Raw genomic sequence first — 14,220 nt, 5'->3', positions numbered from 1 at the left:
AAGATTGCTTTTGTGTTTGTGGGTTCTGAATTGGACTGTGTACAAGTAGTTGAATTCATGGTATATTAATGATCAATAAATAGATTGCCCTGTCAAGAAAATACAGCTTTTAAGCACATCTAACTGGAAAAGAAGTAAAAAAACCCACATGAATCCAAGCAGCTCAAAATGACACAATTTTTGAAAACTAAGACTGGATACAGGTCCTATGAGTCTGACCAGTATCAGGGATTGGGCTTGTTATTTTGGGGCTTTTTTTGTTTATTTGAAGAAAGAGAATGAGGTACTGATGTGATGTGAATGAATGCGATCTCTTAAAGAAAGCATGTGGAAATAAGTAATAATTACCTAAAGTAATAGAAAATTTTCTTAAAATTAAAATGTAGTGTAATTGTTAAAATATAATATAATTGTTAGAGCTTAAAAGAGAAATTGTTATATAAACATATATGAACAAATTTAATTTAAAACCCACCATGTTTCAAATAATTATTCAGAACAGCCTCCAAACTTTTCTTTGGCGTTTATTGAACCTTTATAATTTTCAGTTTACTTCCAAATAAATCCTATAGCCACTAATTTTAGTAGTGAACTTGACAGCACTGGGTTAGTGATTAGATTTGATGATCTTAAAATTCTTTTCCATCCTAAATGATGCTATGCTTTTAAATTACTTACTGTTAGCAGGTACTTTTCTACACACCCATATAAGGAATTTGATATTCATTTGCCCTAATCCATTAAGTTGGAGTCAGAACTTCCATAAGCCAATGCTTAGGTTCCAATTTATTGGTATTTTATTAAAAAGTTAGGTACTTTATCATTTCTATATTCTAGAAGGGAAATGGTTAGAGAAGTGAATGTACAGATTGGAAACACAGGCACTTTGAAGGGACAAAATTTCTTAGAGCCAGATTATGAATAGTGGTTTTGTTCCCCTTTTAGAGGCTCTGTTTTTCCACTGAGAGAACTCAGTTATCCACACTGCATAGGTCTGGGGGGCTATTTCACTAAAGATGAATCAAGAAAAATATGTCACAATGTAGGAAACACTATAACTTTTTTAAAATATAAATTCCCAAGTAATATCATGCAAATTTGTGGCAGCAACAGTGGACTCTTTTTAATCTGTGTTTGACTGAGTAATGATGATGTCTGTGATGTCTCAATTATGAATTCCCTTTTTTTTCAATATTGCATGAGTCACAGCAGAGACATTCTTGTATTCATTGCCCCCATTTAAAGACAATAACCAGCCTATTTAGAAATAAATTCCCATTGAAATCAAAAGTTCAGCCTACAAGTGTTTCTGCACACAAACGTACCCTGTGCTATGGATTTTCCAGAACATACATCCTGTGCATAAGTGGGCAAGCATGTCAGTGCTTTGAGTGACAGCAGAGGGAAAGCCCTACCACCCCAGCATGGTACACACCACACCTATCTTTGCAGTGGATGTCTGAACCGTCCCCTATGTTGACTCCATTAGTTGTCATGCCAGACACTCATAGCAAATCAAGAAAGTGTAGAAATGAGGGTGACTAGCTTAAAAAGTCATCTATAACCAGACTTCTAGTTTGTTCAGTTTAGATACCTGCTTACATTACACATTTTGGCTCATTTTAAACTAGTTTAAATGCTAATCTACAGCCTGATCCTTTTGGAAGGAAAAGACTGTGCAACCTCTGCTAAAATAATATCAGTTTAGTGACCAATTTAGTAGCTTGTGGGTTTTTTTTTAATAGAACAATGTTCTTTGTTCTTAGGTCTTGACAATGTAACTTTTATTCAAGGATCTTGGTGTCAGGCAGATGGATGCTCTTGCAGGTTCATGTGGAATCCTGTGAACAGCACAGGGATCACTGCAGCAAGGAGGGCAGCCAGAGCAGACTGCTCTGTAAGGGAAGGAAAGCCACCAGCTGGGCAAGCTGGAGTAGGGGTCCCACTGAGGCCTGTGCTGGAGCAAGGTGAGCAGAGCTGCCCCTGGCAGTGCCCCCAGCAGCTGGGGGCTGCCACACTGCTCACAAGGCAGGTTCCAGGTCGAGACAGGTGTCTGACTTGGGCACACCATGTGCCTCTGCTCAGGGCAACAGATGGAGCTTAAGCACTGCTCCCACGTGAAGCTAGGAGGCCTCCAAAGGGGCTTCTCACAGCTCCTTCTCACCCACCAGCTTTCCACAGCCATGTCATCCAGGCTTGTGCAGCTATACCACATCAGTGCTGGCTTCCAGCACAGGCAGTCAGGCCTCTGCTGGGGGAATGCACCCAAGGATCCTCATACTTTGGATTTAATGGTTTTTTTGTGGTCGCTGACTTCTTGCTTGCAATTAAAATAGACTAGTTTCTTAGCTTTGTATAAAGTCTCTTGTTTTCTGAAGTGTAAAATACATGTTTCTTTATGTGTATGAAAATGGAAATATTCTTTTGCCTTAAATGCTTTAAACATTTGAATGTAGAACTTCCATCCCATTTCTGTTACAAAGCTACATAGCGAAGGAGGAGTAAGAGCAGTAGAAGCAGTCCATGCAAACTGTGGATTTGAGATGGACCTGAATGACAACATGTAAAATTTCAACATAAAATCTGATTTTCCACCCACAGTTCACTTTTATTCATCTCTGTGGCTTTGCTGTAGAACCACTGGAAGTCTAAGGACTAGTTTCAAAACTTTAGCTGCAGACTTTCATTGAGATTCAGAAATCCAGAAAATCCTGTTATGATGAGGCTTAATGTCAGTTCTTACCTAAGCACGGCGTCCCTTGAGTGCAGTGAGTTGCTCAAGTATGAACTTCTGAAGTATGCCCAAAAATAGGAATGAAGCATATCTTGGCAATGGCTACAATTCCTCATATTTATGAAAGCAATCCTGGGGAATGTTGGCATTTTCAAAACTAGCATCCAGTTATATGTATATTTGGGGAAAAAAATTTAAAAATGAGGCATATTTAAATAGAAAATGTTTTCTTCTCCCAACCTTATTTTTTTGAAGCATATATGGTGAAAATGCTTTCCAATAATCCACCTTACTTCTTCAAGCAAATGCATTAATCAATCAGATTTTGCTAACTGAAAAGACTTTTAGAGAACTTTTGACATTTCTCACATTTTGTAGCACTACTTTCTTTTCCTTGGGACCCTGGATGTTCCATGAAGACTGGGCTCTCTGGGTTTCACAGGGACAGATTAGACCAGCAACACTCTCCTTCTTTGATGCAATGTAATGGATATCTTGATGCTGCTTCAAGAAGTGCTAACTTGAGCCTAGAGAATGAAGCAGATACGCTGGCTATGTCTGTACTCCATTTGAGGTTACTCTATCCATGTTCACACTGCTGACTGCAGCGTGCTTCCAGGGATGTCCATACATAGGGATATGCTATAGTTGTAGCAGAGAGAGAAAGCAGACCTTTTGGCTTTGAAAGCATTTTTGAATGCATATTTGTGCAACCTGATGTATTTCAAGATGCATGTTTGTGCAGACCAGAAGCTGCCTTCAAGGCAGCGTTGCAGAAAGAACAGTATTTGTGTGGTTATGTGACCATATTACTGGCCAGGCCAGGAGCTTTATTCAAGGAGTATTATTCAACACAAAATACTTTTCCTGTTCTCATTAGCATAAGTTTTAGCCAGAGCCTGTCACAGTCAGCTCCAGAGAGTCTTGCTAGGCAGTGCTTGGCGTCCCAGGGTCTGGTGTTCAGCTAGCATTGCTGGAGGAAGGTCTGCAGCTGCAGGTGAAAGGCAAAGTGAAAACATAGCTGCTGTGGCTGTGTCTGTCTATACCAACACTGCTTTGTGCTCGTCACTGTAGGTGCAGGGCAGACTCTGGCTCCAGCAGTCACCAAGAACTTGGACCTTCTGGAGGTGGAGTGTAAGCTCCCCTCCTGTGCCTCCTTGCTGTGTACTCAGCCTGGCAAACAGGAGGGCTGAATGGCCCACCTGTGCCACAAGCATGCCCAAAGAAGCACATGGCAGGCGAGGGTGGGTGCTGGTGGTGCAGGCTGTGGTGTGTCCCTGTCACTGTCCTTGCAGCAGGGCCCAGAGCTCCCCCTGGCACGCACTGGAGGACGTGTGAGGAGCATCCTCTGCTGCCGTGCTGAGGCTGCCCTCTCTGCCTCAGGGTGTGCATAAATAATTGATGGTGTACAGTCAGGGGTTCTGGCCTCAGGCAGTGTACAGTCTAGTATGGAAATACACTGAGATCACAGAACCTCTGTCAGAAACCTTAGTTTTAAATACACTCTACCTTCCATGCCGAGACATGGCCGTTACATGAAAAGCCAAGAACACAATTATCCCAAAAAGTTTCCCTGAGCCATAACTCTGTCCAGTAGTCCACGTGAATGACTAATCCAAACAATAGTTTTCCACAAAAAGGAAAGCTAATGCAAATTATATTTCACAGAACTGGGCAATAGCTATTTAATTGTTGCTTGTATCCAATCTTTATTGGCTTTAAAATGTGTCTGTAATCTCTCCTTATAAGCATATAGATCTCAGCAGGTGTTTTGCCTGAAGGGTTGTACAGCAGCGTGCCTCCTGAGATCAATCAAGCCAAAATACATCATATGGTTTTTGTATAAAACTGGTCCAGCTATTTTAAATATTTCCAGCTGTAATTAACTAACTTCAGCTACCATTACTCACTCCTATTTAATGTACCACCACTATAGTTCAATTACAGATTTACTTTCTTTCCATAACCACTAACTAGCTGTTGGTTTTATGAACCCTGTTTTTCCTCTACTCTGATAAACCTCCATTAAATGATAAAATCTGACTTAATTTTAGAAGTGTTCTGGTCACTGTTCTTTATTTCATGTGTCAGTAATCATAAAAAGAGCTAATCCTGCAACAAGGAGAAAATCCAATATTAAATTACATAGTAGCTTTGTACAGTGTAATCTTTTCACTCTGAGAGATTAATTTTATCAGCATGGCATTTGCAGCTGGTAGTAGATTCAAGAGATACACTACTCCTCTTGGGAAATAAGTCAAAACCATGGCATGAATATTATTACTTTTAGCTTTATCTTGTGGCTAGAAGAAAATGAGCTCCCTATCATTTTTATCAGTATCCCCTATTTATTTAGGCAAAGCTGAGGGTAATGGTAGAAATGTGATTGACATGGTAATTATTTTTAAAACTTTTTCCATTCCTTCCTAAAAGTGAGTTTTTAAGTTAGAAGGAGAAAAGTGCATTTTCCCCCCCGATAGTGACAATGTTGTGTGCTGTACAGTGACAGTGGTGTGACAGATGCCTCTGATGCAGAGCTAACTTGCTTGCAGCAGTGCTTCTACAGGCTTTTGCTCTGAGAAGTACTTCTGCTGGGGCTACCTCAGGAATCTCTGCACTGCACATTAAATAAGTGACCTTGTACATTTTCACCTATTTTCATCTGTTAGCTCTTTGCAGTTATATGGTGCTTCAGACTGATTTTTTTTTTTTAGTTTGTGCACTATTTCATGCACTTGTGTTCTTCCTCTGCAGCGCAGTAATATTGAGAACACTGCAAAAGTGAGGCAGTGTCAGACAGCTCAGTTCCCTTCAGGTGTAGTACAGAGCAGAAAGCAAATGGAAGGTATAGGTATGTATCTCCATTCCAAAGTTGCCACAGGCCAGTTTGGTTCCTGGAAAAAGTCCAGCTACCCTAAGAGTTGCCCTAACTTGTACCATAATTGCTGTGTTTCCCATAGGACTTTTCAGCTCTCTGCATGACAGGTACTGAAGAACATCCTGGCCACACCCCAGACTGCTCTCATGCTGGCTCACACAGAAAGATCTTTAGCAAATATTACCAGTCTTGCATTTTTTTTTTTCTTGGAAGACCTCTTCTGATGCAGGTAGAATGTGAAGAAAAGTATAATGTCCACCATATGGTAATAAAATCTACTGCAACAGAACAACAGAAACCCCTGGTTCTCTTGCTGGGCCTAGCATGAGAGTTCTTCTGGCAAATAACTTCGCTGGTATGTTTATGATAGGTCTATTAATATATAATTGCTTCAATTTTTGTCTAACTTAACAAAGTGTTCCTAAATCTTTGCAAAGACCCTTGCATGCATCTATGGTTATTTATTTGGCATTATGGCAAGTAAAACCATGCTCCTTATGTCCCTCATTGAACATCCAAAAGCCCTAAAAATTTTACACTCACCCTACTCAGGACACCCTAAGCTTGCTGCTTTTTCACAAGTATTGTGTCATCACCTCAGCTTCTAATAATTGCCTACAGTCGTGCATTCTTTACAGTATCCTCTTTTCCATTTCCTACAGAGTCGCCATTCTTAATTCCTACATTTCCGTGCATATAATCTGGTTAATATGCCATTCTCAAATATGGTTTATTGTTCCATGTGAGCAAGGGAGAACACAAGAGAGGAAATGAGCTGAAGCCACCTTTTTGTTTGTCAGTGATGAAATATAGTGTCAGTAAATTGTCGCAGCCCAAGAGTGGAGATGACTGGGTACAACTATAGCACTCCTGAAAAAAAATTCTGGAGAGCCTTATGTTTTCATCTTTAATTTTTACCTTTGCTCTTAACAAATAATACATCACAAGTAAAATTTCTCATCTCTTGCTGAGCTGTTTTTTTTTTGGCATTTACTTTGATGTGCATGTATTTAAACCTTATATATGAGTTTTATACAGAAGGACAGAACTACCATTGAATCACTGCATACATTTCTGGCCAATAAAATGTAACATTTAAAGAATTAGCATAAACACTAGGTACATTGAATGAAAAGTCATATTGAGTCATCTGCATGGTAGAGCAAAAATTCTTTAGCTGGTTCATCCCTGCAAACAGGCACAGATAAAAGTATTACCATGCCAAGCAGGTAATACTGGTATGATCAAAATGGAAAAAGTGACATGAGTGAGGTGGAAAAAAAACACACCATGGGAAAATGAATTGACCTGCCATGATGACTCACATCCAGCTAACCAATCCAAAGTACATTCTTTGAAGTCTGTGAGAAGTGGAAGAAGCAGATGCTGTAAGTGCATGTAGACACTGGGGTACAGAAAGGGTGCACAAGACCAGAAGCCTGAAAGTGCACAGACACATGCACATCTGATCTTATCAGGGTTACAGAAGCATGAAGGATTGGACCAGTAGAGAAGTGATTAGCCTTTGATTTTAACTTTGTGAAATTCACTTGCTATCCTAGAGTGATTCCAAGGGCAATTTAATGTCACTTCTGCCTAGTCATAGTCGAATTCCTATCTAAGTATGTTGGAGGTAATGCCAGCTGATTGTGAAAGTGACTGCTGATAAGCCTGTCAATGCTTGCAAGAGAGTGGAGAGTAATTAAGCATTCTTTTAAACATAATATTGGAAGTAGGAGTAACCTATCTCATGTTCCTTGAATTATCTTATTTGTGTATGTCACCACCTCTGTATTTGAAAGGAGAGGAAACAGTGCTAAGTACCCAGGCCTACCAACACACTAGTTTGAAAGGAAAGCAACACTGTAGTTTATACATCAGCCTGAATGAAAATTGCATGTACAAATCAGCTGGATGTTGGATTCTACAGAAAGAAATACCACTTAAGGAACTCATTACAAAAATTTCAATCTCTGTATGTGACACCAAGAACTTTCTGGACCTGCAGAGGGAATCCATGAAGTAAGTATTAGGGATAAACTCATGAGCTTCTAAAATATAATTTGCATGATAAATTCCTTACTGTAAGGTTTACATACTAGCATTAGTCAAGCCCTGTCCAGCTACTTTATGCCAGGATGAATCATATATGACAAATGGTGCACTGAAATCTGCCCTAATTTATGTAACTTTTGCAAAGGTGTTGACTGAAGTGTGGTGTCATACCACAAACTGGCTCATCCAGTGTCTCTCAAACTTTCCTCTTTAATGTCTGAGTCAGATAATGGGAGGTCCTATGGATGTCCTACAACAATGAGAAACAATGTGAGCCACAGTTATCTCCCCTGATGGGAAAAAAAATTAGAAAAAGGCATGTATTGTAAAAATTTCCTTCATCAACTCATTTTTTGTTCGAAATCACACTGCTGCATTTTGTTGCCTGCTTGCACCACATACATTTTTATACAGCCAGGAGAGCAATAAAATAGAAGACTAAACAACATTTTTTGCATCTTATTTTTTTGCAGATTGCACTAGTACAAGTCTGTCTATAATTTCTCCTTTGAACATTGTGAAGCAAGCATTTTTAGGAGGAATCTTCTGGCAGTGTGGTCAGCAAATCCTGTAGCCATTTCTTTATCCCCAGATTTTTGTGGTCAAACCAAACTTTTCAAAAGAGCTGCCTGTACCGGCATTTGTTACATTATTTAACAGAGGAACTTTGATCCTATTCATTATATTTGGCATGTGTAAGGTTAAACCCTCATATTATGGACAGGTTTAACAGCAGGACATGAAGATCTTCACAGCTTTCAGAAGTTATTAGAGGTGACTCTTTGTAAACCCATCAGTATGTGTGTTAAGGAGGTGTTTTAAAATGGGAAAAGTCATAAACTCCTCCCTGTATGGAGCATGGAACAACACTGAGCTCAGGGTCTTCCATCTTTTGTTTGAACTTCCCATTTTTTGTGAAGTCTCAGAGTGTTTAGCACTGGAGTGTGTTGTTTCCAGAGAATAAGGACCACAGCTGTGCTTCCTGGACCATGCTCCTGGGGAATGATTCATTCAGTTCTCACATTAGAAGGAGAAACTTTGAATTGACAGCTTTTAAATCACATCCTTGCTTTCCTCCTTACACGCTCTTCATACCCCTTGAACCTACAATTAGGCCTTGGCACTTGCTGTCATCTCCTAGTACCTTCCAGCAGAGTGAGTCTCCTCTGTCCAGAGCAGAATGGTAAATTCCTTCTCCTGACTGCAAGGTGCTTTCACAGAATAGATTCCACGTGCCCAGTGACAGCAGCAATATGCGCAGATGCGGATATACATGCTCAAAAGCATGTCTGGCTTTCCATTCACCTTGGTTCAAAACCCCTCACACCCTTTATGGAGGGGGAAGAGCACATTCCAAACCCAGAATAGTGAGTAGGTGGCAAATAACCTGGCAGTGAGTGAAGAGCTGAGCTGCCTCTTTGGGCAGCCACTGCTACAGGCACAGGAGTAGAGACACACGCCCCCAGCCAAAGGACAGATGCCTCCCACCCCACACATGATTGTGTCTGTTGGAGCACGAGCACACAGCCCATAGAGGGAAAAAGTTTATTTTACTGTCTTCTCAAACCCCACTGCTTTGTGTAGTAAAGGAGTTCTACATAATTGAACAGAAACTTACAGGCTCTTCCCCATCTAAGATGCTGAAAATTAAAACTTCACTACCAATAGAAAAGATGACATAGTGGTGTGAATCTCTCACTTGCTATATAAGGCATCAGTTAAGTGACAGAACTGAATTTCAGCAGTGTTTTTTTAGGGAAATTTACCAAGTGGAGGTACTTCTGTTTGGATCTTTTTTATTGTCCTGCTTGTTCCATGTAGCAAGAAGTGATGTCTCTGTACTAGCAAGCATTATTCTGCATAATGACTGACTACCTAATTCCCTACCTCCATCCAGACATCTAGCAAACTAAGTAAAATTGTTTCTATTTGAATATTTTACAAGCAATTTCAGAATAGAAAATGCAGTTGAAATGTCTGCTACATCAGTGATGATGTAGAAAGGATCTTCCAAAATTAAACCAAATATAATTTCTTCCATATCTTCAATGTAGTATACCTAGCAGTCTTCAAATTATACAAGCAGTTTTCAAGACAAGCCTTGTAATTGTAGTGTAATAAACAGGAAAATGTATTTTTCTTGCATTGAATATGCAGACAAACTAATAAAATTTTAATTATATATTATAAAATACCAACAAAGGACATATATTAATTTCTGCATCTTTGAAGGCTACTCTGTCCTTTGGTTCAAAAAGTATTTGGATTGAATGGATGACATAGTTGAACAAAATTCTTTATAAAATATTAAATGCAATGCTTTAAATAAAGCAAGCAATGTTTTAAAGTGAATAAACTAATGCTGTTGCTTTAGGTATACCCTAAGATGCAATAATTAAGAGATTCAAAGTTACCCAAGTATCTTTCATCTATTTTGTATTTTTCACTGTTGATGTTTGCATTATTTACTAATACAGAAGTGAAAACTTTGTGACTTTCAGCTCTTAAGGGATAGCTTAATCAAAGCTTGTATGAGTAATTTGTAAAATAAAAAAAAAATGCTTCTCTTTTCCAGAATGCATTAAGAATCACAAACTTAGGTTCAGTCGTTTATTATTTTAAAATTAGAAGAAATAAAACACAGCATAGTTAGGGGAAGGCTATATTGCAAAACTCTTCTGTTTCAAGGTCATTAATACTTTCTTCTTCAAACATTTAATTAAAGATGTGATAACAAAAGAACACTACTCATCTCCTGTTGGGGCTTCTGAAATCCTATGACACTTCAAGGAAATGTTCATAGCAAGAATAAGTGCAGAGTAAGGGAAAATTTAGTCCATTATCACAAAAAGCAGACATTTGATTTTTCATCTGCTTTCAATACAATATGGCAGGTCCTTTGTTTTCCATTCCTAAGGGTAAAAATTGTTTAAAACTCCATAATTTATCTATGTAAAGTAGAATTAATGTTTTAGTAAGTAATATCAGTGGTTCAACACTGAACAAAAGTAGAGCAAACCTTTTCTTCATTTCAACAAACTCAGAATTATAGAATCCTAGAATGGTTTGTGTTGGAGGGGATCTTAAAGATCATCTTGTTCCAAGACCCTGACACAGGCAGGGACACCGTTCACTAGAACTGGTTGCTCAAAGCCCCAGCCAACCTGGAAGGCTCTGAACTTTTTTCTAAAACCCCACCATAAACCTTGCAATTAAATCTGTTGATTACAGATTTTTCATGCCAAGATGTAAGTTAAACACTCATGCATGACTTTGGATTTTTCAGAAACTTTTATGCAATGTTTCAGTAAATAGCTGTAATCAGTATAATCTGCCCAGGATTTAATTACACTGATATTCTGTATTCCATCCACTTCTTCTTATGCATAGTTGTGCCATTACCAATAGATAGGCAACAGGGTATAAACTTATATCCTCACAAACACTCTCATTCAGAGTAGAAGTGGCCATTTTGGGGCCTTCTACTCACCTGACTTGTATCAGTAAATCTATAGCACTGCACATTTATGGTTTGCTTTCTTTCTGTGTTCATTATCTCTTGCGTATCTGGAGGTTGAGCATGACTGCACCCTAACATAGAGTACGACAGTAACATAGCCAATTAAAAGCAATTTTATGCAATACATTGTGAAAAAACATTTGATATTTGTATTCACAGATCTTGAACTACTTCTGATCTTCAGCTTTTGGGAAACATGTTTTAACAGCATCTCAGCATTTCCTACTGAACTAGAAGATGCTATTGTCTTCCACAAGCTCTTCTGCTTTGTAAATCTTCTAGAACTGCCGTGATATGCATAGTCTAAGCAGTAAAAATAACAGCATTTTTAATAGGATATATGAAAACACTCTAGCAATGCCATGGTGCTTAATATGAAGACCCACTATTACAAACTATGATGTGAGAAAGTGAAGAGCCGTTTGTTCATGTTTCTGTGGTATATGATTAACAAGCACAGGCTCTATCATTATGTGATCAGTAATATGGCATATTTCTGAAGCCTGCTGAGACTTGAGGAAAATTCTAGGCTGTGCTGTAGTTGACCTAATAGCTAATATTCTTGTAAGAATTTATGGAAAATATTGCACTGATGCTGGTTGGATTCTCTGTTTGCTTGGCTCTAGTTCATCTACAATAACAATGGAATCACAGAACAATTTGGGTTGGAAGGGACCTTAAAACTGATCCAGTTCTAGACCCCTGTCATGGGCCAGGACATGTTCCACAAGACCAGGCTGCTCAAAGCCCTGTTCAACCTGACCTTGAACACTGCCAGGGATGGGGCATCCACAGCTTCTCTGAGCAACCTATTCTAGTGTCTCGCCACCCATAAAGTAAAGAATTTTTTCCTAATATTTAATCTAAACCTACTCTTTGTCAGTTTAAAGTCATTACCCCTTGTACTGGCACTGTATGGCCTTGTTGAATGTCCTTCTCAATCTCTCTTTTAGCCCCCTTTAGGTACCAAGAGTGCTCTAAGGTCTCCATGAACTTTTTCTTCTCCACGATGAATAAACCAACTCTCTCAGCCTGTCTCCATAGGAGAGGTGCTCCAGCCCTCTCATCAACTTTCTGGTCTCCTCTGGACTTGCTCCAACTTTCTCATTTTGGGAGCCCCAGAGATGGATGCAGCACTCCAGATGGGGTCTCACCAGAGAGGAACAGAGGGTCAGAATCCCCTCCTTTGCCCTGCTGGCTTGAGGCTGCTTTTGATGCAACCCAAGATGAGGTTGGCTTTCTGTGCTGCAAGTGCACATCGCCAGCTCATGCTGAGCAACGCAACAGGTAAAATTATTTACCTAGGTCAACAGTTTCCAGGTCTGGCAAATATCTTTCTATAAACATCTACAATGTTATTTTCTGAGACACTAAGCGTGGGATGCTCTTCTCATTCTAGACCATTCAGCCAGCACCCTCTCCCCAAGCACAAATCAGACATAGTCACTATCTTTAACTTGTGGCTGAAAGGCAAGTTGGGCGACAAGATTATTTTGCAGCTGGTGAGTGAGCCCATCAGGGGAGGGACTATGTTAGATCTGTTGTCTGTAAATAGAGATGGACTGGTGGGAGGTGTGGTGGCTGGAGGTCGCTTGGAGCACAGTGATCATGAAAATACAGAATTCCCAATATGTACTGAAGTCAGGAGGAACATTAATAAGACTTTTATACTGGACTTTCGGAGGGTGGACTTTGGCCTACTTAGGAGGCTTATTCAAAGAGTTTCTTGGGAAGCGGTCCTTTAAAGCAAAGGAATTCAGGAAAAGTGGAAGTGCTTCAAAACAGAGATCTTGAGGGCACAGGAAACAGACTGTCCCTGTGTGCCAAAATACGAGGCAATGGGGGACAGCAAGCCTGGATGGGCAAGGAGGTTTTGGAGGAAGTTAAGAATAAAAAGAGGATGTGTCATCTTTGGAAGGAGGGTCAGGTCTTTCAGGAAATATTTAAGGGGGCTACTAGAGCATGTAGAAGAAAAATTAGAGAAGCCAAAGCTCAGTTTGAACTTAGAATGGCAACTTCAGTAAAGGATAATAAAAAAATGTTTTTACAAATATATTAACAATAAAGGAAGGGTAAGATCAGTCTTTGCTCTTTATTAGATGCAGGAAGGAACTTGGTAACTGCACATGAGGAGAAGGCAGAGGTGCTTAATGCCTTTTTTGCCTCAGTTTTTAGTGGGAAGATGACTTGCCTTCAGGAAAACTGCCCTCTTGGGTTGGTCAATGGTACCAGGGAGCAGAATGGTCCCTCTGTTATTCAGGAGGAGGCAGTCAGAGAACTGCTGAGCTGCTTATATGTTCATAAATCTATGGCACCAGATGGGATCCATCCCAGGGTGATGAGGGAGCTGGCAGATGAGCTTGTGAAGCCGCTCTCCATCATTTACCAATAGTCCTGGCTCACTGGTGAGGTTCCAGATGGACGGTAGCTGGCCAATGTGACACCCATTCACAAAAAGGGTAGAAAGGTGGATCCTGGTAATTACAGACCATTCAGCCTGAGCTCAGTACCAGGCAAGATAATGGAGCAATTTATATTAAGTGCCATCACGCAGCACTTACAGGATGGCCAGGGTATCAGACCCAGCCAATATGGGTTCAGGAGGGGTAGGTTGTGTTTGACCAACCGGGTCTCCTTTTATGACCAAGTGACATGCCTGGTGGATGCAGGAAAGGCTGTGGATGTTGTTTATTTGGACTTCAGCAAAGCCTTTGACACTGTCTCCCACAGCACACTCCTGGAAAAGCTGGCAGCCCACAGGCTTGGACAGGAGCACTCCTTGCTGGGTTAAGAACTGGCTGGATGGCCAGGCCCAGAGAGTGGTGGTGAACAGTGCTGCATCCAGCTGGGGGCAGTTGTAGTGGGATAGAATATAAGAAAATAAAGATAGTGTAGAAAGTAATCTTTTCCCTAAGGAGTTGCAGCTGGGCCACTTATCAAAGATTAGGAACAGAGCTGACTTTAACAGGCCACAGCTGTGACCAACGAGAAGAAGAGTGCTATAAAAGAGTGGGGTGGCTGACTAGGAAGGGA

The sequence above is a fragment of the Agelaius phoeniceus genome, chromosome 1 (assembly GCF_051311805.1).
Source record: "Agelaius phoeniceus isolate bAgePho1 chromosome 1, bAgePho1.hap1, whole genome shotgun sequence".
NCBI classification, from domain to species: Eukaryota; Metazoa; Chordata; class Aves; order Passeriformes; family Icteridae; genus Agelaius; species Agelaius phoeniceus.
Note: the sequence above shows the minus strand (reverse complement) of the source record.